The following is a 24,331-nucleotide window of genomic DNA, read 5'->3' on the forward strand; positions in this document are numbered from 1 at the left end:
CTGAAGAACCATAGAAAAAAATTTCTGGTCTGTCTCCTTGGGGAATGGGGCTTCTATTCAAGTAAATAATTCTTTTATGATATAGAGAGTGAGAAAGAGAAAGATGTAACAATGCAATATCTCCCATGGGGCAGAAGGTAGGTAGAGAGGCTGTGAGACAACTGGTAGCCAAAGGTCTGCTTTGGGAGGACAGGGAGGCCCAGGGAAGCAGCCAGGAGCCAAAGGGAGTGCAGTGGAGTCTAACCTGGAAGGGAGTCAATGTATAAGGAGGGAGCAGGCTCAGTAACCACAGTGAAAAAGGTTGCAGAATAGAAGAAAAATCTGGCTAATTTAAGGAGTGTTGGACAAAGGAGAAGTGATCTATATTATAAGGTTTCTCCCCAGGGCCCAGTGCCCTAGTATATAGTACATGGAAATTGAGACTAAACGTAGAGGTAATTCCTAAGTGCCATTAGAATACACCCAGAAGAGGACAAGCATCCCAGCCATCTGAGACAGTAGGACTAAGCCACTCCTCGAAGTATTGCAGTCTAGAGACTTTTCACCCACTCATTGTGCTTTTAGAAGAGTAGGTAATCAGATTCAGCAGGTTTAATTATAATTAGTTCTCAAATTCACATTTCTTAAGAATGTACAAAGGCAGCAAATATTGGGCTTCTTCTGTGAGCTGATACAGGCCCCAGTATTTGAAATTAGAGTTGGTGGTAGAGTGAAATGGGGTATGATGCTGGTGGTGGCATAGGGCAGGACATAAGGAGACAGGCACAAATAACCTATTAAACTGCAGGATATAACAAAATAAATATTTAAAGTACACATAAGACACTGAATCTAGAGAAGAAAAAGACCCAAAAAATAGACCCACATAAACATAGTCAACTGATCTTTGACAAAAAACCAGAGGCAATACAATGAAGCAAATGCAGTGTCTTCAACAAATGGTGTTGGAACAACTGGACATCCACATGCAAAAAAGGGAATGTAGACACAAACCTTACAGCATTCACTAAAACTCGCTTGAAATGGGTCATAGACCTAAATATAAAATGCAAACCTATAAAACTCCTAGAAGATAACATAGGAGAAAATCTGCACGACTTTGGGTATGATGATATCTGTATAGATTCAACAATAAAGATAAGATCTGTGAAATAAATAATTGTAAAGCTGGACTTCATTAAAATTAAAAGTGTCTGCTCTATGAAAGACAGTATTAAGAGAGTAAGAAGACAAGTCATAGACTGGGAGTAAATATTTGTAAAAGACATATTTGATAAAGGACAGTTATCCAAAAAAATATAAGAACAAAAAAACCAAAATCTCTTAAAACTCAAAAATAAGAAAACAAACAATGCTATTAGAAAATGGGCCAAAGACATTAACAAGACACCTCACCAAGGAAGGTATGTAGATGAAAAATAAGCACATGAAGAGATGTTCCATATCATAGGTGATCAGGTAAATGAAAATTAAAACAATAATAAGGAACCACTATAAACACCTATTAGAATGGTCAAAATCTGGAACACTGATAACAGGAACTCTCACTCATGGGTTTTGGGAATGCAAAATGGAATAGTCACTTTGGAAGATAGTTTGGTAGTTTCTTACAAAACTAAACAAATTCTTAACATACTATCCAGCAGTTACCCTCCTTGGTATTATCCAAAGGAGTTGAAGGTCCACACAAAAACCTGGGCAAAGATGTTTATAGCAGCTCTATAGCTGCACAAGGATGTCTGCCAAAACGTGGAAATGATCATGAAGTCCTTCAGTAGGTGAATGGATAAACTGTGGTATATCCAACAAAGGAATATTACTTAGTGCTAGAAAGAAATGAACTATCAAACCATGAAAATACATAAAGGAACCTTAAATGGGTATCACTAAGTGAATGAAGCCAATCTGAAAAGGGGACTTACTATATGATTCCAACTATATGACATTCTGGTAAAAGCAAAACTATAGAAATAATACAAAAAATCAGTGATTGCCAGGAGAAGGAGGGGTAGTGGGGTGGGCAAGAAATAGAGGATTTGGTGGGACAAAGAAAATTCTGTGTATGATACTGTAGTAATGGATACATGTCATTATACATTTCTCCAAATGTACAACATCAAGAGTGAACCATAAGGTAAATGTGGACCTTGGTAATTATGATGTATCAATGCAGGTCCATCAGTTGTAACAAATGTACCACACTGGTGGGGGATGCTGATGATAGTGGAGGCTATGTTTGTGTCAGGGCAGAGGATATATAGGAAACCTATGGACCTTCCTTTCAATTTTGTTGTAAAACTAAAACTCCTCTAAAATATCCAAGTGCTGATAGGGGCACTTGTACCCCAATGTTTATAGCAGCACTCTCAACAATAGCCAAATTATGGAAAGAGCCTAAATGTCCATCAACTGATGAATGGATAAAGAAACTGTGGTTTATATACACAATGGAATACTACTTGGCAATGAGAAAGAATGAAATATGGCCCTTTGTAGCAATGTGGATGGAACTGGAGAGTGTGATGCTAAGTGAAATAAGCCATACAGAGAAAGACAGATACCATATGGTTTCACTCTTATGTGGATCCTGAGAAACTTAACAGAAACCCATGGGGGAGGGGAAGGAAAAAAAAAAAGAGGTTAGAGTGGGAGAGAGCCAAAGCATAAGAGACTCTTAAAAACTGAGAACAAACTGAGGGTTGATGGGGGGTGGGAGGGAGGGGAAGGTGGGTGATGGGTATTGAGGAGGGCACGTTTTGGGATGAGCACTGGGTGTTGTATGGAAACCAATTTGAGAATAAACTTCATATATTGAAAAGAAAAATCCAAGTGCTGAAAAAAATAGCTAAAAGAGGCATCTTGATGTTTACCAAGCTAAAACATATATTATATATTATAAAGCATCAATAATTAAAACAGTGTGGTATTGACTCAGGATGAGACAAATTGATCAATGGAATGGAACAAATCTCCAGAAGAAAGCCTAGGTATATAGGGAGATTTAAAATATGATAATAATGATATCTCAAATCAGTGAGGTGAAAATGGACATTTTAATAAAAGGCATTAGCATCACTGGGTAGCCATTTAGGAAAGATAATATTCTATCTGTGCCTCATATTGTATATCAGTATAAACTCTGAATGTACTGAAGTATTTTAATTTTTTTAATTTTATTTATTTTTGAGAGTGAGAGAGAGAGAGACAGAGAAAGACAGAGTATGAGCAGGGGAGGGACAGAGAGAGAGGGAGACACAGAATCTAAAGCAGGCTCCAGGCTCTAAGCTGCCAGCACAAGCCTGATGTGGGGCTCGAACTCACAGACTGCAAGATCATGACGTGTGCCAAACTTGGACACTTAAGTGACTGAGCCACCCAGGCTCCCTGCACTGAAATATTTTAAATGTAAAAATAAAATAATAAACGTATTTATAGAATGATGTGTGAATTCTTTCATAAACCGAGATTAGGAAACTATGTCTTGCATGGCAAACAAAACAAAAGCCAGAAGCCAATTCAAAAAGAAATCAGCAACTGGGAAAAACATTTGCAACCCTTAGAAAATGGGGGGTGGGGGTGGGGAATGAGTAACATTTCCAAAGAACCCAAAAGAAAAACAGCTAAAAGATCTAAATAGAGATCCCCCCCCCAAAAAAAGAAAAAGAAGAAAAGAAATACAAATGGTCTCTAAGCATGAAACAAGAGCACGATTTCACTTAGAGAGACTACATTGACATTCTATCTCTCAACTACCATATGGCCAAAATTCCAAAAGTGTTCACAGCACACATTGTTGGCCAGACCGTGAGAAAAGAGGGGCTCTCCTGTCATGCTGGTGGGAGTACAAAATGATACATGTAGAAAAGGAAAATCTTCACTGCGTTTGGCAATGTCTACCAAAATTACAAAAGCATTTACCCACTGAACCAGAAATCTTACTTTGGAGACTCTCACTCTGGCATTGCTTGAAATGAGAAAAGATTGTGCAAGACAGGGAGAAAAAGTGAAATACATGTTCATGTTCACTTGTATTTAGATAAAGTAACATCAAAAGGTTGAACAAAAAGAAAATGGTTATCTATAGGGGAGATTTCTTAATATCTGCCTTTCATATCACTTCTATTTTGTAAATGTATTAATTATTTAAAAACCTCAATTAAACATTTATTTCTAGACTATTGCAATTTTTAAAATCCAACCAGTCTGCTGCCATCCTAACCACTTTCAAAAACTTTTTGATCAAAACATAAACCTATTGCATCAGATGAAAACTATTTTTTCATTGCCTTCAGGAAAAAAAAATCTCAATTCCATATGTGGCGTATAAGACCCTTCCTGATTTCTTCCATATATCAGTGTCTACCTACTTTCTTTGTCTTCATCCAGCAGATCTCATTTTTAACTTGCCGCTCTGGGCAGTTTCTTTCCCATCCTTCCTGTCTCCCCCACACTGGTTTACATTTCTTAGTCATGTTTCCAAGTCATATTCTCTTTGTTTTGTTTTGTTTTTCTCCTTCCTTTGCCTGAGTCCCTGGAGGGTAACGTAGTACATCTTAGTCTCTAGTCTTTGGCACACAGTAGGCATGTTTATCCTGCATCTGGATGGGTGGCATAGACAGTGTGCCAGTTAGTAAGTTACTGTTTCTCAGCACCACATCCACCCTTCTCTACCCTACTTTGGGTCCCTGTGGGGTGGAAGGGTGCAAACGACGTATTTCTGCTTTGCCAGTGGCTCCTTCCTGGGTGCGTCCAATAGCAGTTGCCAGAGGGAGACTGCAAGACTGCTGTGGAGAGAAGGGACTTGCTCCTTCCTTCCTATAGGTTTCCTGTTCTTGTCAGTGGCCCCTCAGCCTCATTTCTTCACCCCAGTAAGCATCCATATTCTGGTAACAGCAGCTGAATCCTGTTAGTTTTTCCCATACTCAAAAAACCAGCACATTACATCTTTCAAAATCCCCGGCTTCAGCTGAGTAGCACCCCCTCCTCAGAGGTCTGACTCTCAGCTCCACAGGGCTCCAAGCTTCTAAGTTGGAATAATTATAGCCTCTCCCCTTGGTTCTCTCGACTAAAGGGCTTGAAGCTGCTCTTTGCAGTTGCTACCTTCGTAATACCTCAGAGTTCCTTTGCCTTTTGAGTTTTTCAAAACCTAACAAACCTTTATATCAAATTCTCTCTGTTAAAATAGCCAGTGTGGCTTCTGTCTCTTGCCTGGAGCCTGGGTGAAGCTGTTCATGCTCAGCATATCTACACCTGTTCCTGCTGTGACCTCAGACGGGATTTCTCCTCACCACTTGCTGCACCAATGAGTCCTGGGGTAATTAACACCTCTGGTTCTGTACCACCTCCACAGAATCCTCCACATATTGAATAAGCTGATGGTTTCGCTATCTGGGGCTCAGTGGAGAGAAGGACCAGATCTCAGCAGTTTCAAGCATGGCTTCTCTTCTCTGTCTTTTGCTATTTTGTTCTAATTCCTATCTCAAAGGACCCACACTCATTTTGGTTTAATTCAAGTGTCCAAGTACCCTCTACCCTTGACCATTTTATCTGTCTCCTTCAGGTATCACGTTTCACAAAATATGCAGTTTTTGAAAATTTTCTCATACATAACAAGCACAGCAGAGGGACAGTAACCATAGTACATAGTATTTATTAAGCATTTATCATAAACCATAAAGGTGAGAGATCCTCCTTTAATCCTCAAATCAATCTTATTTTATAGGGTGAGAAGGCTGAGACAAAGACAAGTACAATCATTTTCTCAGGGACTTAGACAAAACCAAGATTTGGCCCAAGGCAGACTGACCTATCGCTTCCTTAATAACCATCAGAGTAACATTAACTAGGGAGATATCAGTTGATTTTCAAAAGACAATGGGGCTATGAAATCTTAACTAGAATTACATTGGGGTAGGTGTGCATGTAGAAGGTATATGAGCTCTAGATTTTGAGTGGCATGAATATTTAGAATTTGGGAAAGAAAAAAAAATCATCTGTGAGGCTTTTCTGCAACAGTGTAAAACCAGAGGTCAAGAGTGGGGGAAGGGAGGCACTGTCATAGAGAAAAATATATACAACTGCCCATTTCTCTTGGCAGTACCTGGATGATTGCTAGCTCCTGGCATTAATCACCTGTCAAAAATTACCTTCCCCACACCTGACACCCCTACCTTGACAATTTTTGCCTCCTTGCTCATGAGTGATGGGATGATGGTTAGGCCCTATCCATCATGCATTTTGATCAGACTGTCATTCCTAGGTGACTCACATATCCTGGCTGGGACTAGGCCCCAAAGATGTCAGCCCCAAAGTGATATCTTGTGATGGTTGGGTACATGGTTCTGGGAGCAGATTGATGGTAATCAGGGTTTGCTGTATGTCAGCACCAGGTTGCCTGCTATGACACATGAGCTGTGCACTCATATAAAAGTACAGTGTGTAGATGATACTGGCCTGGGCATACCTCTTTAGCATAAGGATGAGCCTAATTGGATAAGTGCTCAGCTGTGCCTCTTTTGGGGTCAAGGACGGGTCAGAGAAGGACAGAATTCTAAACTAGTAAGAAGGCAGAATTTCTATGTTGTGTGAACAAATGACTCATAATGCCTATTGATGCCAACCTTGGAAACACAAGAATTGAAAGTGTTAGAGAAGGTCTATAGGACTCTGAAGACCAAAACCCCAACGTAGAAAGATGGGGAGAGTGAAATCAGAAACATCCAAGAATGGACCTTGCTTTCAGAAGAAATAACAGTTTGCAGTTAGCATTATATGCTTTGGGTAATTAATTTCATAAGTCAAGGTCAGTTAAATCTTTCTTCAATGAGGAAGCCCAAAGACATTATGGTTATGATTATGATTATTATATTTTTAACCATTTCAGTGTCCCTGATTTGTAATCAGAATTAAGTACTGCTGCTCTCTTTCCTTCTTGAAACATTTTTCTCCTCCTCCTCATCATTTATTTAATAACCTAGACCCACCTGAAATTCCTTCTCCTGTCTTGAATCCTTATTGAGCCATTCTTATTTAAAATTATTTTGTGGTTTTGGTCTTATTATATAACTCTGTACTTTATTTTCATAGTACACTTTACTAGGTATGTTTTATTGGGACAGGAGTCTTTATAAACCTGTCATCTAAATGTATCGCTGTGTTTGTACCATTTCTCTCCTAGTTGATTAGGAGGTTTTTGCGATTAGGGATTATATCTTATCCATTTAGCCCTAGTGTATACTTTGGGAATGTTTATTGATTGATAATATTTATGCTTCTGTCCCTGACAACACCTAACACAGGGCTAGGTACATGCTTATGGACAGGTTCAGGTAGGGACTGATGTCTTGTTTAGAACTGTGTCAGCAAGCCTTCCATAGGACATATTCTGCACCTCTTTCTAGATACACAGATGCCATTTCTATTCTCGAGGTCACGAAATCCAGCAAATTGAAAACATTTCTTGGGTCTTACTCAGTAAACTCTTTGCAGTTGAAATGGTATCTGTTTCAAATGCCACTTATAGAAGCCAATAATAATACAAGAGCTTGATCTTGACAGCAGAGAAATGTGTTAACTTTCCCAATGTGCCCTATTTACTGTAATCTTGAGTGAATTTCACTTTTTTTTTCTTTACTACCACTACTTCAAACTCTCTCATTTGAAGAGTAATTTCTTTGGAATACTGCCCAGGTTAACCAGAGGTCTCTTTTCCCGTTTTGGCTTCTAATGTTGTCCTTAAACTGTCCTTAATTTCTTCTTACTTTTCTAATGCTTACTAATAATCTCTTGTTCTTTTACTCTGTTCACTCCCTCACTCATTCACTCACACATTCTTTCACACACCAGCTGTTGCCACTGACACTCCTTGTTTTACCTTTTACTAGCTATGTGATTTTGGCTTTCTCTGTGACTCAGCACATCCATAAAATAGGGAAAATATCAGTTCTGCCTTATAGGGTTATTATGAAGAATAAATGTGTGTGTGTGTGTGTGTGTGTGTGTGTGTGTGTGTGTATTGTCCAAGTATGTAGCACTTAGAATCCTATGGTCAAAATAATCTGAGAAACCTTAAACTGAGCAGGTTAGCATTCCCTACTGTTCATACCCCATTCTGGGTTTTGAATCATCTCTCATGGATTACTGCTATAGGTAAGTATACCTAGCACATTCTAAGGATTTGTTATTTTTATATTCAGAGAGAACTGCACCAAATGCATTGGAAAGGGAATTCTAAGCTTCCCGGCATTATACCACCCCAAATAGGCCAACAACAGATTAATATTCCTCAAATACAACTTTTATCACACTATTCTCCTCACAAAGCTTCTCTGGCAAAGGGAAGAGAACATTATGGCAGAGGACTGGCTGATGTGCAAATCCAAAGATCTCAGCATAAACTCAGCTTCCATGAAACACTTGCTCATTCGTTGATCTGCTAACTTGTCCATGTCAGATAATGTACAAGTATCTCTGTCTGTGATCATGATTCCCAGCTGGGTGCTAGGAATAGCAAATCTGAGATGCAGAAAAATGTAAAGGGAGCAAATTAAAAAAAATTTTTTTTTTTTAATTAGCAGGTGTTAAGCTAACATTCCCAAACTGAATCCTGAGGAATTCTTGGAATATTATATAAGGAAAGAAGAATCCTATGGTCAAAATACCTGAGAAACCTTAAACTGAGCAGGTTAGCATTCCCTATTGTTCATTATGGGTTTTGAATCATCTCTCATGGATTACTGCTATAATCACTTGCTTCGACTCTCTGCCTTTCATTCTTTCCCTTTCTAGTCCAACCCTTCTACTCTTGACAAAAGAGTCTTTCTAAGACAAAGATCTGGTCACACCACTTCCTTGTTTGAAACCATTGGCAACTCCTCATTACCTATAGCATCAAATCCAAATTTCTTAGCATGTTTTACAAACACTTCAGGATCTGGGCCACAAACTGTGTTTCCAATCTCTTCTCCAATCTCCCTCTTCAAATATACCATATACTCTGTTCACAGAGATTTGCAATTCCTTGACATTCCATGGACACCCATTGCTTCTGGTCATACTATTTTCACTGCCTGGAATGACATTATCATGTTCTTACGTACAAACTTAGTTAATCCTCATAGCAACACTACAGGGTATGTACTATTATTATCCCATTTAACAGTTGAGTAAGCTGGGGTGAATAATTGTTGAATAACTTGGTAGAGGTTATACAGGTCATAAAGTAATTGATTTGAACCCAGACAGTCTAGCTCTGAAGCCAATGCCTTTAAGCCTTTGGCTTCCCTGCATCTGGGAAGCTGACAGAGAGAGACAGGTAAACTACTAATCCAGTTCAAGTTAAGCTCCTTTTGACCAAATATACATTCTACTCCTCCTTCCAGAAGAAAACATAAATTATTATGTTTTCTCTTACTACGTGCATACATATAATGTTATATGTACACACTGTAACTTCTTATCGTCCTCAACAGCAATGCCTGTTCAGTTGTTTGCCCCACAGGGCTGTGAGTTCCTTATGAATAGAGATCTTTTAGAAATATTCTGACATCAATCTCTATTTTAACAGCCAGGCACAACACCTTAAGTTTCATGTTAGGCACTTAAATCTTTATGGAGGTGAATTAAAATGAATCTGCTTGAAGGTAATAGGAGGCCCTGGTGACAGCTTGGTTATGATTCTGCCCAACAGTTCCCAGACACACGACTGATAAATGCAATCTCCTTGTCAAAAATGACAGTGTCTGGTAAGCTATGTGCTGCAAGCTTTTCTGAACTGTAAATGTCACAGCAAGGTTTAGAAATGGAACTCAAAACACTTTTGAGAAAGTCTACCTTAGTCAAGAACTCTTCCCCCCAAAGTGGCTTTGGAAAATCAATTTGGCTTCCTGTCTGGGATGTGTTGGTCACTTCTAATACATGTAGGTGTCTTTGGTATGCAGAAGCTCTTCCACAATCCTTTCAGTATCAGAATCAATCCCAAGTGCCTAGATCTGGCTTCCGTTCAGTGTTGCAAGTCATGTGAAGAGCTATCCAACAATCTAGAAGGCAAGATTCATACACACATTTGACATCTACTGAGCACCTCTTACACACTGGGCTCTGTTCTCAGGCCAAGGATACAGAAATGGACAAGACACAGCCATTATACTAAAAATAGTTCACAGTCTTACAGAAGGCAGGCAAGGAAGTCAATATTATGGTATGTCACATTGTAGAGCCATGTGACAGGCTGCTTAGAGAACAAGAGGGGGTCTCTAACCCTGTGGGATTAAGAGGTTTTCAAAGTAGCTTAGTTTTGTAGGGGATGCTTGGTTTGGGACTTTAAGGTAATAGAAATAAGTCAGAAAACAGAAAAATTCAATTGCATTGCTAATTCTTCCCCCCTATATCTCTTGAATGCATCTGCTATTATCCCTTTTTTTTGGTCTGCCAGAATAGCCTAAGTAACTGTTCCACCCACTTTCTCTATTGTCTTTCTTTTATTCATTCATCACACAAAGCCAGAACAATCTTTTTAAAACATAAATTAAGCCATGTTACAACTTTGCTTAAATCTAACCGATAACTTTTGATTGCACTTGGAATAAAACTCCTTGCTATGAGCTATAGGACTGCTTGATCTGAAGCTACCTCTTCACCTTCACCTCATGCTATGTCCTCCACACCATACTCCAGCCACACTGGCCTTTATTAATTCACCGAACTTTAGAAAATCTTCCATACTTAGAACTTGTATATGTTTTTTTCTTGGTCTGGAAGTCTTTGTCCCAGGTCTTCACCTGGCACATACCAAGTGTCACCACCTCACAGTCATCATTCCCTTTTGTCTCTATGTTAACCCTCTGTTTATTTTCCCTTCCCAGCACCTATCACAATCTATAATTATTTTATTTATATTTATTTATTTATTGTTGGTGGTGGTGTGTGTGGGGGGGTGTTCTGTTTCTTTGTTATCCCCACTCTACCATAAATTGCATGAGGCCTTGGATCACGTTGCCTTGCTCACCATTTATTATTAGCCCTTGGCTCAGTGTCTGACACACAGTATATACCCCAAAAATATTTATTAAATAAGTAAAGGAAGGCAAGGGGGCTTGCAGACACAGTCCATTTAAGATCTACAATAATGAATTGTGATACATTTGTGGTGATGGGGGGATGTATGAGTGTTAGGACATGAGACTGAAGAGGCAGCCGAGGGTTAGGTTGTGAAGAATCTTTTATGCCATTCAGAGTAGTCACAACGTCATCCTCAAACGATGGGGAACTGCTGAGGAATGGTAGAGCAGTGAGTGTCTTGACATATAATGAAGTTTTAATGTTTTGTCCAAGGTCACCCATGTAAGAAAATATGATCTTGGGAACAAATAATGCTTAGCAATTGCCACTCACTTCTCTATGGACTTCTGCAGGATTTTGAAAGAACATGCTTTATTCTACCATTGGCCTAAACACAGCAATCATTTCTTACTCCTTGATAATTGCTAACTATATCATTGCTTTTTTTTTTCTTCTTCCAGTGAGGGATAACTTTGGAAAAAGGCAGTAGGTAGAGCACTTTCTGATCTTATTTGTTAAATGGTACAAACATTCAAGAAAAAGTATGACCACTGTACACCATTCTTTGCCTCTATTCCCACCTGAAACATAAGACAAAATTTATATGTAATCACTTGTCATTTTCACACTCTGACAAACTCTTCTAATATTTCTATTACCAAAACACTGTAAAGTGTACTAAATACACATGAGATAGTGAAGATTTTATGTTGCTTTCTAAACCGACTCTATTGCAAAAGAACCAAGCTAGCCAGCTTGGTCTCCCAAGATATATTTGTGCAAGGGTTCGGATAACATGCAGTGTGTTCTGGGATCTCCCTCTGCCCAACCCCAATTATTTGAACAAAGATGTCCTTTTGATTAATTTCTACAAGTTTCAGCTTTACTTAGGAAAGTCATCTGCTTTGGGTATTTTTCTAGGAAAAGCAACATGTTGAATCTGAAAAAAAATTTCACTTGGACAATATTTATCAAAAAGTAAATTATTAAGAGAGTCACATATTAATGACCTAAATGGAGTCCTATTATATCCTTAGAATATGTATGGTGTAATTGAGCAGTGCTACTTAAGAACCTGCTAATTTTAAACTCAGACCACAAGTTAACAAATTTGCTAATACCCTTAAATCTAATTCCTGGCAATGAATTATATATATATATATTTTGTCTTTCCATCATGTACACCAAAGTTTTTAGAAATTCTACTAATAGTTTGATAGTTTTTCTACCAAATTTAAACAGAAATAATTCCAAAGTATTAAACAGAAGATTTGATTTTTAGCTTTTATTAGCCATAGTTTTTATATCTGAGACACTTCTAATACCTCTTGCATCCTCATCAGAATCTAAACAGTTCCAAAGAATATGTACAAATACTCAGCTTAAACACCTCCTTCCTACCTGGTCCCCAAAGCAAAAGATGGTAATTGTTTGGGGACAATTTCTCTTCAGGAGACCATCTGGATCTACTCCTTGGGGCAGCACAACAGACCTTTGTTCTTGATTATCTTATCGGTTCCTCCAGTTGGATGCATCACATAGAAAACTCTCCTATATGAAAAACTAGAGGAATTCAGGATCAAAATATGGGCCTTTTGCATATATTTTATTGGAGTCCAAATTCATATTAGATTTCACAGGATATAACATATCTGGACCTATAAGGCTATGAAACGCTTTTGCTTTTAGTGCTATGAATTTCTCAACAAGATTTGAACATTTCTGCTACAGTAAACATTTAGCTGCACTAAAGTAGTTCCCACAAGGTAGCTCACTGTGTTTCCATCAACATTGAGCATGCTCTTCACTCTGGAAGAAGGTGAAAGTCTATGACATGGTAAGTGGGAGTGGGGAGTCCAGACTTCACTTTCCACTTTCATTTTTCAAGAGCAAACCTGTTATTGTCAAGTAACTCTGAAATTCCACTTTGAGATGAAACTGAAATTGAGCTCTGAAAACCTCCATTGAAAAGCACCAAATTACAGATGAATTTATGTTTAAATACCAGACTCACTTGCTTTCTGATAATTCCTTATAGATGAAGAGAGGGAAATGTGTGCGTGGAATCTGGGATGACCATTTAGCCCATCCCTCTTTCTCTAGTCATAACATTATTGATTTCCCCAACACTATGGCATTTTATATGCCATAAGTAGTATGTGTATCTTCTATTGGCAAGTTGTTACAGGCCATACAACAAAGAGTAATGTTTAAATGATCTTCCTTTCATTTAACCTAGCTAAAAATATTGAATATTTCAATTATCTAAACATGATGATACACTGTTGTATTGAATATGAATGTTTAGAATGAAATTAGAAGGTATATCACAGATTTCCCATCAAAGACCATACCAGATGGCTTTGGAAGGAAAAGACAGTAAGAAGCATGGCTAGTTTGGGAGAAGGAGCATTTCAATTCCAATAAAGCATTTTGGGAAGTATGAGATTTTTATAAATCTCCTACTATAAAACCCTTTCTTAAATGAACCCAAATATTTGGTTTACACTGAAATATTTATTGTTAAATTACTTAGTTCTCATAATCAGAAGATAGAACATTTCTTTTAAAACAATGACTGTTTTTAATCTTATTTTAAAGCCAATTCTAAGTCTTAGTCAATTAAATAGGCTCTGCTAACAGGTACATTCCAGGCTACAAAGACAGCAGATAGGAAATGACCAACTCAGTGAGTGCTATGAGAGAGGACAGTGTTGATCATTTCCTTCTGGCCTCTCCATGTCCACTCTGAGTTCTTCTCCTATCCTACTCTGCCCTGTAAGGCTGATACATGTGGACAGCACTGACAGGTGCCCTTTCCCACAGGCTTTCAGTTGGTTCTACCAATGAGAGGCACTAGCAGTTGACAGAGGGTGGGAAGAAATAAAAATGAGAGAGCTTTCTCTCAGCTCCACCCCTGCCAGGTCATGGTGGGCTGGCCTAGTCTCTATACCAGACAGTAATTCTTTCTACACAGAGACCCTCAGTGGGCTTTTGAAACTGTTCTTCCCTGTTACTTTTTCAGAGTAGTAACTGTGCCCACTGTTATTAGACCCTAGGTCCTGTACAATTTATTTTTCTAAGCCCCATCCTATCTTTGAAACATTTCTATACTACACTCAACTCAATTATGAAGTTTGAATGTGCCTTTTCTTTCTTGCCGATAAAAAGACCAGAGGGCTCATGAACTAGTAGTACAATCACATTCTCAGAAATGTGGCAGGCTCAAGGTCCTTTTGCACAAACTTTTAAAAAATATAGACTTCATGTTTAATAAAAGTTTTAGGTTTGTGCAAAATTGAGAGGAAGATACAGAGATTTCTCATATATCCTCTGTTCCCATCCATGCATAGCCTCCCCCATCATCAATATCCCCCACCAAGTGATACCATGCTTTCACAGAAAATGAATATAGAAAAAATATAATGATTGATGCATGCCATTATACATTCATCCAAACCCATTGAATGTACATTACCAAGAGAGAACCCTAATGTAGGCTGTGGACTTCGGCTGATAATCACGTGTCAGTGTAGGTTCATCAATTATAACAAATGTACCATTCTGGTGGGGGATGTTGATAATGGGAGGGGCTATGCATATTTAGGGGCAGAAGGTATATAGGAAATCTCTGTACTTCCTCTCAATTTTGCTGTGAACCTAAAACTGCTCTAAAAAACACAAAGTCTTTAGAAAAGAAAAACATTGACAATTTATTTTAAATTTCAGGAGTTTATAAGGAATTCAATGATGTTGGGGTGCCTAAGTGGCTCAGTCAGTTAAGTGTCTGGCTTTTGGTTTCAGCTCAGGTCATGATATTGTGGTTTCATGAGTTCAAGCCCTGCATCAGGCTCTGTGCTAGCAGCATGAAGCCTGCTTGGGATTCTCGCTCTCCTCTTTCTCTGCCCCTCCACCACTTGCATTGTCTCTTCCTCTCTCAAAATAACAAATTAATTTAAAAAAAAAGAAATTCAATGATATCTATATTTCCACTACAGAATAAAATCTTCTCCCTAAATGAGAGAAAATAAGGAAGAATTGAGAATAAGCCCAAAGGGATATACAAAACCAACAAATTCCTGTTTTCCTGTTGGTGGAAGTGTTTTTAACAAAACTAGTTTCGATGGTCTGAAAACAAGAGAGAAGGCTCTGAGCATGCTGCTTCGCCATGAATCCTAGGACCCAAGAATATCTGGAATACAAGGTATCTGAGATATTTCCTTACATCCCTTTCCAGTTCTTGAATACCTGCATTGGCAATTCTGCCAAAGGATGGCTCAGCCTTTGTGAGCACATTTCTGGTACCTGGGAGCAACCTATAGCTTGAGGCAACTCAGTCCAATGTGAACTGATCTAATAATTTAGAAAACTCTTCCTTCCATTGAGCCTCAATCAGCCACCCTGTGGCTGCCACACACTGAATCTCGTTCAGCCCTGGAGGGCGGCATGGAGTGAGTCTAATCTGTCTTCCCCTGACAGCCTTTGCAAATGTGAAGACAGCAATCATGTTCACCCTACATTTTTTCATCCCCAGGCCCAAATCCCTAGTTCCCGGTGGTGGAGGCATGATCCTCTGGACATACACAATATTAATTTTATCAATGTGCTGAACTGAAAGTTGTGTTTGAGATGTGACCCGACCTAGCACAGAATGGTGCTATCCCCTTGTACATTCCAAATAGTGTATTTCTATCAATGCAGCCTCAAAATACATTATTTTTAAAACAGCCCCATTATACTGTTAAATGCTAGGAGTATGAAGGCATGGTTTTTAATATGATGGGTTAAGAGAACGTGGAAGAAGTTTTACAACATACCTACATATGTAGTGCATTCTATCAAAGTAGACAGAATGCTAAAATGATTAGGGTAGTAAAAACATAAATTGTGAAGTTTGAATTTCTTTGTGAATTTTTGTATACAAATTGGTGTTAAGGTGACTCACATAAAGGACCTAAGACATGGTGACAATCTGTCTTTCACCCAGTGCTAGTTCTCCTTTCCTAGGCATACAAGCTGTTTCAGAAACTCACCAGCAAAGTCCTATAGTCAGAAGACTTGAATTTCAGTCAAGTTCACTGAAGCCCTGAAGATCAATTCATACTTTGGAATTATTCTCTATAAATTGGAGATAATAAACTTTGCCGACTTGTGATTATGAAATTAGAGAGTGTCAGGGACAATGCTGTGTGGAATCTAAAGCTCAATGCAGACAAACACGCCCCATGCAAGAGGAAGAGCAGGGACAGCTACAATGGTGTTCTTACGGTTATGGGCAGGGGAAAAGTTCTGTATTTGGTAACATTGTTGACCATTACCTAGCGCAGGTCTTGAGAGACGTTTGTTCTTTTTCTGACTTTACATATACACTAAAAGCCTGGTAATAAGGTCAAAATTACTCCACATAATTACAGGATTTTGTTTTCTGCCTTTTAAATGGCCCATTTGCATACCAGAAGAAGCTTGATCATTGGTAAGAAAATAAGCCGGAAAAGAAGGAGAAGCTTTATGTCTAAACTCTCATTCATTGAGCAACCACATAAAAGTAAAGTAAGAGAAACCAACTTTTCTTCCATTCCTGAGCTAGAGAGATACATATGCTAATGTTCTGGCTACTCTATCAATTGAGTTTACCAACACTCAGCAGGGCCATTTTAAATACAAGCCTCTGTGGAAACAGGAAAGAATGGAGAGGCATTTTCATAAGCATGTTGAATGTTGGCCCCAGTACAATGTGTCCTTTGAATCGACCTGAGCACAAATTGACAAGGGAAGGCTTTCTGGAAGACAAGAGGAGGTGTCTGTGCCAAGCTGCAGCTCACTCAAGGCTTCTCTACTAACTTCTCAACCTGTTTATGAACAACAGAGGACTATTTTTTTTTATGTGATAGTTTCTAAATCTGATATTTTCTATCTAACCAGGTGTAGAGATCAATGGAATCCTATTAATCCAATTGATATTTGACAGTTTTCTAGTAAAATTGAACCACATATGGAGTGCTAAAAGCATTCAGAATGATGCCTCAGTGCTGCCTAGAGGTTCAGTGGTAGCTCAGAAGACCAAAAGATAGTTTCTGCAGTCATAGTGCCAACTTAATTACCACATTATTTAGACCAGGTTTAAATAACTTAAATGAGCTTATTTATTAGCTAGAATTGTCTAGAAAAAAAAGGAAAAGTTACAGCCATAGTCCAGTTCCTTTTAACACTCTCTCATCTGATTCTCTGTAGACCTTACAAGGTTGTCAGTATATGAATTACCATCCCTGTTTCCATATGTGTAATCTGAGTTCCAAAAGTATTAGACAGTTGCTTCAACACAAATGGAGTGTAAAATATATAGGTTTTCAAAAAGTTTTCTTGGAATGACTGAGTGGACTAAATGAGCAGTTAGCAATAGGCTCAGGTAGGGCTTGAGGCCAGCTCTGGGTTCCAAGTGTTTTCCCATTATACCACCATTGTTCAAATTTAAGGACTATGTAAACCATTTGCAAGGAAGGAAACTCTATTGGAATTAAATGTATTCTAATGTTATAATGGATAATATGGCTCTGGTATTAACTTTCCAACATTCCTCAGTAAGAACCTGGTGAGATCATTTCACATTTTCTTTTGTCATTAAGGTTTTACATTGTCTGTTTGTTACATGCTCTTTGATTTTGCTTCATGCCATTCTGCACTTCACTTACAGCTTCCTCTTGTCATTAGCTTTTCAGAGCAATTGCAGAGAATTCTCAGCCTTCCTTCAGCAATTGTGCCTCGTTCAGATTTTAAATTGATTTTTAGCTATTCACACTCTGACTGCTAGTGTTCCTGCCTCCACAATTCACGATACTAGAACAGAGGGACAGGCTGTTAAACATACTGACTACAGTAACCTTACTTCTGTGTTTGTCCTGTGCTACAATCCCATTTTGCATCTTTGTATTTTGTGATCCACATTTCTGTACAGGTGCTGCCTTATGGAGTGTTGGGAATGAGGGGCAGGGTGACCACACTCTACTCCTCTGGTAGGGAACACTTGGAAGAAGTCTCAGAATAAAATAGGCCTTTCCTTGAAGCATCTGATACATGCTCCTTTCTCCTTTTGCCCATAATAGGGGATGTGGGCATTCCCTACTGTGGCACGTTTTTAGGTAATTGATGTTGCCACTTCAGATTAAGATAAAATTTTGGGTGTCAGCTATGAACTGCTTCAATGGCTGTGATCAGTTAGCTCTCAGTTTACCAATTTGTGTTCCACTGAGTTGAACAGTAAAAATCCTTGGTAGTCTACCTGAAAGGCCATGAAGATGACTTATGGGCCACAGCACACAATATTTCTTTTCTGTACTTTATCTAGACAAATAAGTGCTTATAACTCTGGATTCAGGAAAGACTGTTTATTCTTCAGAACTGACATCCCATTAAAAAGAAAATAAAGTAAGCATCAGGATTAGTCCCCTAAGCTTCCATCAACAATTTTGCCATGAATGCCTGTGTGTTTTTCCCCTGTCAGCTCCTGACACCCAAAATGCATTTTTCTACAGAAAATATCATGTTACTCTTTTTTCTCCCTTCTACATTTGCCAGTCTTCCCTGACCTCTCACAAAAATCAAGACTTACATCTTAAAAATCATAATAAAAGAATAAGAAATGAAAACCCTTGTGGAGTCAGAGTGATGGCAATACCTTTAGCAAAAACCTTGGAAAAGAGGGACCTGACACAGTCAGGCTGAGCACAATGACTTTAGGGAACCAAGGAGAAGTATGAGCTGAGGGAAAAACAAAGCTCTGTTTCACAGTGCTAAACAAATTTTACTGGAATAGGCAGCTTCTTCCTTATACTTACCAATCATATCAGCCTTTTAGTTATCACTTATGTGAAATGAAGTCAGAGAAGCAAGGATACATTTTAGTTAGTCAAGTATATATAATTCAATGTGTCTAAGTCCTAGATTGCAGGAGAAAAGAATTTGGAAAACCAAAAGGCTTGTTATAGTGGGTAGCTCACTAGCTAGGATCTGGGAGATAGAATGGCTATGACAGATCTGGATTTTATCTGGGGATTTAATACCATATCACCTAAATTTGTTCTTTACACTGAGCAACTGAGATTGAGGACAAAGTCATTGCTCTTTTCAGGCTGTCCCTGGTGCTTGTTTTTAACTGATAGCAATTGGATAAAACTGTTTAAAATGGGAGCTTTGTTATCCCCGTTTCTGGTCCACGGCCCTAAGGGATGGTCCTATTAGATCCTGTTGGGTGATCATAAAGAGAGAACCCATCTTGTCTTTGACTCCAAGGAGAACTCAGGAAGGTAGATGGGAAGAACAGAACACTCCTTTTGTTAAGAAAGAAAATACAGATAAAGATGTGGTATGTGTATGCAATGGAATATTACTCAGCCATTAAAATAGGATGAAATCTTGTCATTTGTGACAACATAGATAGACCTAGAGGGTATTATGTTAAGTAAAATAAGTCAGAGAAAAACAAATACCATATGATTTCACTAATGTGTGAAATCTCAAAACCAAAACAAATGACAAATAAGCAGGAAAACAGGAACACTCATAAATACAAGAGAACCGGTGGTTGGCAAAGGAGAAGGGGAGGCAGGATGGGTGAACTAGGTGCAGGGACTAACAGATACAAACTTCCAGTTATAAATTGCATAAGTCACAGAAATTAAAAGTACAGCATAGGGAACACAGCCAATAATATTGTAATAGTGCTGTAAGGTGATAGATGGTGATTATACTTACAACAGTGAGCACGGAGTAATGTATAGAATTTTTGAATTACAGTGTTATAAACCTGAAACTAATATATTAACTATACTTCAGTAATAATAAAAAATTGAAAAAAAGGGTACATATTTTTATCAGAGCACAGGATGCTGCAAGACAGAGGCAGGTGTTCTAAGTGGCCTGGTATCAAGTGATTTAAATTTGTTTGCTGTTGTTGTTTAACTTTTATTTATTTTGAGATAGAGAAGAGAGTATGAGTCAGGCAGGGGCAGAGAGAGAGAAAATCTCAAGAGTCTCTGCACTAAAAAGTATGGAGCCTGATGCAGGGCTCAAACCCACAAACTACAAGATCATGACCTGAGCTGAAATCGGACACTTCACTCACTGAGCCACCCAGGCGCCCTGTTTGTTGTTCTTACTGATCATTTATATTCCAGAATTCTTATACAGTAAACATATGTTCCTTACATTATTAAAAAGAGTAGTAAATTGAAATGGGTATTTCCAGAGTGTGTCTATAATGTTGCAATACCTAGGAAAATAATTCTCTATGAGGATTACCATACAAGTCATTCTGATGTCATAAGTCATTCTTACTGCTGTTAAGAGCCTGAAATCTGAGTTTGAAATTGGCTATGTTTTTCTTCAGGAATTTCATAAATACTGACCACTACCATGTGGCAGATATTTGTGTGAGCCCTGGATATATGATGAACAGGCACAGTCCTCAGTGAACTTACAGGAGCTAAAACTGGCAGGCATCACTCAGTTTCCTCTCTTGTAACATGGAAATAACCACATTTCAGTAGGTCATTGTGAAGATTAAATTATTTAACATATGTGAATTCTCCAAGGGCAGAGCAACTATTCAATTAAATGTAGGATCTGAGAGTGTTTGAAAGCAAAGATGAGCTATTAGAATTTCAGGAGATAAATATTAGCTCACTAATAGAAGACATCTGATATGAAACCCATGTATCTATGTTACTTATTATGAGTTTATGAGAAAACACAGTAATTTGTTCAAATATAAGCTGTTGAATTTAGCTCCTATTTTGATTTACCTTTCCCACAGACCTATTGGTACAAAATATCCAAGTGACAGAATGCCGTTAATACTCACTTCTTATCACCTGAGGGGCAAGTCAGTTTCTAGACATCCCAACTCTTCATGGTTCTACCTAGAAGATCAGATAGATGTCTTGGGAAAATTAACAAACTATTTCACTAATGTCTTTCTCATGGTTTTAGCCACAGGCTCCTTTTTCATGGCAGCCTTTACATAGAGCCATGCGAATAGCAAACCATGTAGAAATGAATGAGAAAATGAAGACATTTAAAAAAGAAAGTCCATGAAAGGTGGCTATAAAAAAAGGAGGTTCAGATTTCCTTTTGCGGAAAACACATTTTAATTTCCCCCAGTCACTAGATTAAGTCATTCTACCCTGGGAAATGTTGTACCATTTTTCCCTCTGAAAGCTCCTTAAAAAAATAAAACAATCTTTTTAAAAAATCATTTTTCTTGAACTGACTCAGATAAATTCACTATCCAAACCCTCTTTTTCCGCATCTCCTCTCCACACTAGGTTCCCTGGGGCAGAGAGTTGTTTCCCAGAGTACCCAGGAAGCTCTGCCAGGTTCTCGGCAGCCATTGGGCTTCCGTGCACAGCAGAAGCCTCTTGTGTAAAATGAGTGCTTCCTTTCCAGTGGTCACAAAGCCTTTAGGACCCAGCCATGCACTGAGTAAGAATTGTGGCCGGCAGCTGAGCAGTGGAGTGTGGTACAGAGAAAGTGGACTAGGGGTTTTAGGTCAGGGGCCATCAATAGATGTACAAGTGGTTAAAAAACTTCTTTAAATTCTTGTAACTATATATTTCCACAATCTGTAAAATGGGAAGAATATTGTCTACTTCCTAGGGTTATGGCTAGGATTAAATGAGAAAACATAGGTAGACAGTAAGCCTGGACAAATACTAGGAGATTTTTAAAATCTTAGTATTGCCTGGTACTATGGACTGAATTGTGTCCCTCCCCCAAATTCAAATACTGAAGTCCCAACCTAGTGTGACTGTATTTGGAGATACAGCTTTTAGGAGTAATTAAGGCTAAATAAGATCATAATAGTAGGATCCTACTCCTATAGGATTGGGGGCCTTGTAAGAAGAGGAAGGAAACACTTAATATAAGATCTATTGTCTTAGAAATGTTTAAGTATACAATATGATATTGTTAACTATAGGCACTATGCTGATGGTAAAACTCTAGGACTTTTTTGTCTTGCATAACTGAAACTTAAAACCTTTTGACTAATACCTCCCTGATTCTCCCTCCTCCTAGGTCCTGGCAACCACCATTCTACTCTTTGCTTCTGAGTTTGACTATTTTAATTAAGAGTTCTTATTATACATACATACATAATAATAACAATAATAATAAATAGAACAGGAGGAAACTTTTAGATGTGATGAATAGATTTATGGTATAGATTGTGGCAGTGGTTTAATGGGTGCATACTTATTTCCAAACCGATCAAGTTGTATACATTTAGTACATATATGCACAGCTCTTTGTGGTCAATCACACCATGACAGAGTGGTTAAAAAAAGAAAGAAGAACAGCACAAGCACAAAGGAAAGGACATGTAAACACACAGCAAGAAGGTGGTTGCCTGTGAGCCAGGAAGTGAGCTCTCACCAGAATCTGACCATATTAGCACCCGGATCTCAGGCTTCCTTGCAAAACTGAGACAAATAAATGTCTGTTGTTTAAGTCACCTAGTCCGTCTATGGTATTTTATTACAGTATAATCTTGCACTTACCCCTTTTGCCAAACATACCACCTTGAAATTCTCTTCCTTCAGCTCTTACAACTAGTATTATGCAGTTGTTAAGAGCCACTCTAGACATTTACCAACTGTGTGACCTTGGGCAATAAGTTTAACCTCCCTGTCTCTCAGTTTCCCATCTTTAAAGCAGGTTAATAATAATACCAACCATATGGGGTTGTTGTAGAGATGAATTTAGTTCATGGACATTCTGAATGAAAGGCAGATAAATAGCAGCTTGTCATTCCTAGAATGTAAATCCTGTAACAGCAGAAACATTCTTTTTTTTTTTTTTTTTTTTTTTTTTTTTTTTTGCTTTCCAGTGTATCTCAAGCACCTGGAATTGTGTTTGGCACATAGTCACACTACATAAATATTTCAGAGTGATTGAATCAATGGTCCTCCCACCTTTCTGACTGGCTTTCCAAGCTCTCTATAATTTGACCATACTTAAGCTTTCCAGCCTTATTTCCCTTTCTAATCAACTCAGAAATGTATAGCTATATTGACTGACTAGATATTTTTTTTGTCTAAGTCCTACATTTCATATTTTATTTTCCTTGTTCCACCTATTTCTTCTACTTGCAATGTCTTGCCAATTCCCACCCTACCTCTGCCTCCTAAGTCCTACCCATCTTCAAGAGCATCTCAAACTGCATTCATGTTAGTAAGCGTTTATTAGATTTGATAGACCATCCTAACTTCCAGAAGATTCTTCGGCTCCCCTTTATATTCGCTATCTCTTACAAAGGTAAATGTGCAACTCCTCTACTTCCTGCTGCACACACAGACACACATAGTCACAAACATAGCTTCCCAAAGGCTCCTTAAGGAACAGGAAGTGGGATTCTCAAGGTCTTACCTCCTCAGACCCTAAGAGCCCTCTCTGCTCTCAAATGGAAACATCTCATAAGGCCTGGTTTGGATTTCTTCAGCACCTCTTCACAACTTTCCCCAAGGAGTACTACTTTACCAAGACAGAGTAGAAATATCTAGACAAGGTTATCGTACATTAGAATTCACTGCTTCAGTTTGGGGAGTACTTTTCTAATACAATTTGAGATGACCTTAGGAGAAACACAGAAGGTTATAAAGTTAGAATTGATTCTCAATGTGTGGAAGGTGATGCTCACAGATGAAGAGGATGCCCCCAACATCTTAGTTCTTTTTTCCGCCCTCCTCTACACAATCAAGTTCATGACTGCCTAGTGCATCCTTGGAAAATGAACAGGCTCTTTCTATTCTGAAAGTCATCAGAGATTATGCCAAAATTTAATGAAAAAGGGGCAAGAGGACAGAGAACAGAAGTATCTGAGAGACCCAGATTCCTGCAGTAGCTTGGCCTCCATGGAATTTGGATAGAAAGCTCTATAATAAGTTTGATATGTTTTTATTTTCTTCTCTCCTATGACTGTTATGCTACCTATTCCCCTCCCTGAGATGTGCCCCCCTCTTGTTAAAGTAGATTTGTTTGATCAAATCCTAAGCCTGCTTACACAAACAGAAGGTGGAGGTTAATTAAGCATAGCTATTTGTTCTTCTGGGGAGACCAGAGGCTCTTCTCTACCAGTGCCCCCCAAAGACAACAATGATATCATTTCTACATTCTTTTTTAATCTTTTTTAAAAATGTCTATTTATTTTTGAGACAGAGTATAAGCAGGGGGAGGAGCAGACAGAGAGGGAGACACAGAATACGAAGCAGGCTCCAGGCTC

General features: G+C 38.4%; 1 long non-coding RNA gene across 1 annotated transcript; it reads left to right on the forward strand.

Moving 5' to 3' along the window:
* The first annotated feature begins 8,580 nt into the window (after positions 1 to 8,580).
* LOC122467842 lies at positions 8,581 to 16,221 on the forward strand. The gene is made up of 2 exons (XR_006293092.1): positions 8,581 to 8,683; positions 15,057 to 16,221. It is a non-coding gene; the product is annotated as an uncharacterized LOC122467842 (long non-coding RNA).
* Positions 16,222 to 24,331: the final 8,110 nt, after the last annotated feature.

The sequence above is a fragment of the Prionailurus bengalensis genome, chromosome B3 (genome assembly GCF_016509475.1).
Source record: "Prionailurus bengalensis isolate Pbe53 chromosome B3, Fcat_Pben_1.1_paternal_pri, whole genome shotgun sequence".
Taxonomy (NCBI): Eukaryota; Metazoa; Chordata; class Mammalia; order Carnivora; family Felidae; genus Prionailurus; species Prionailurus bengalensis.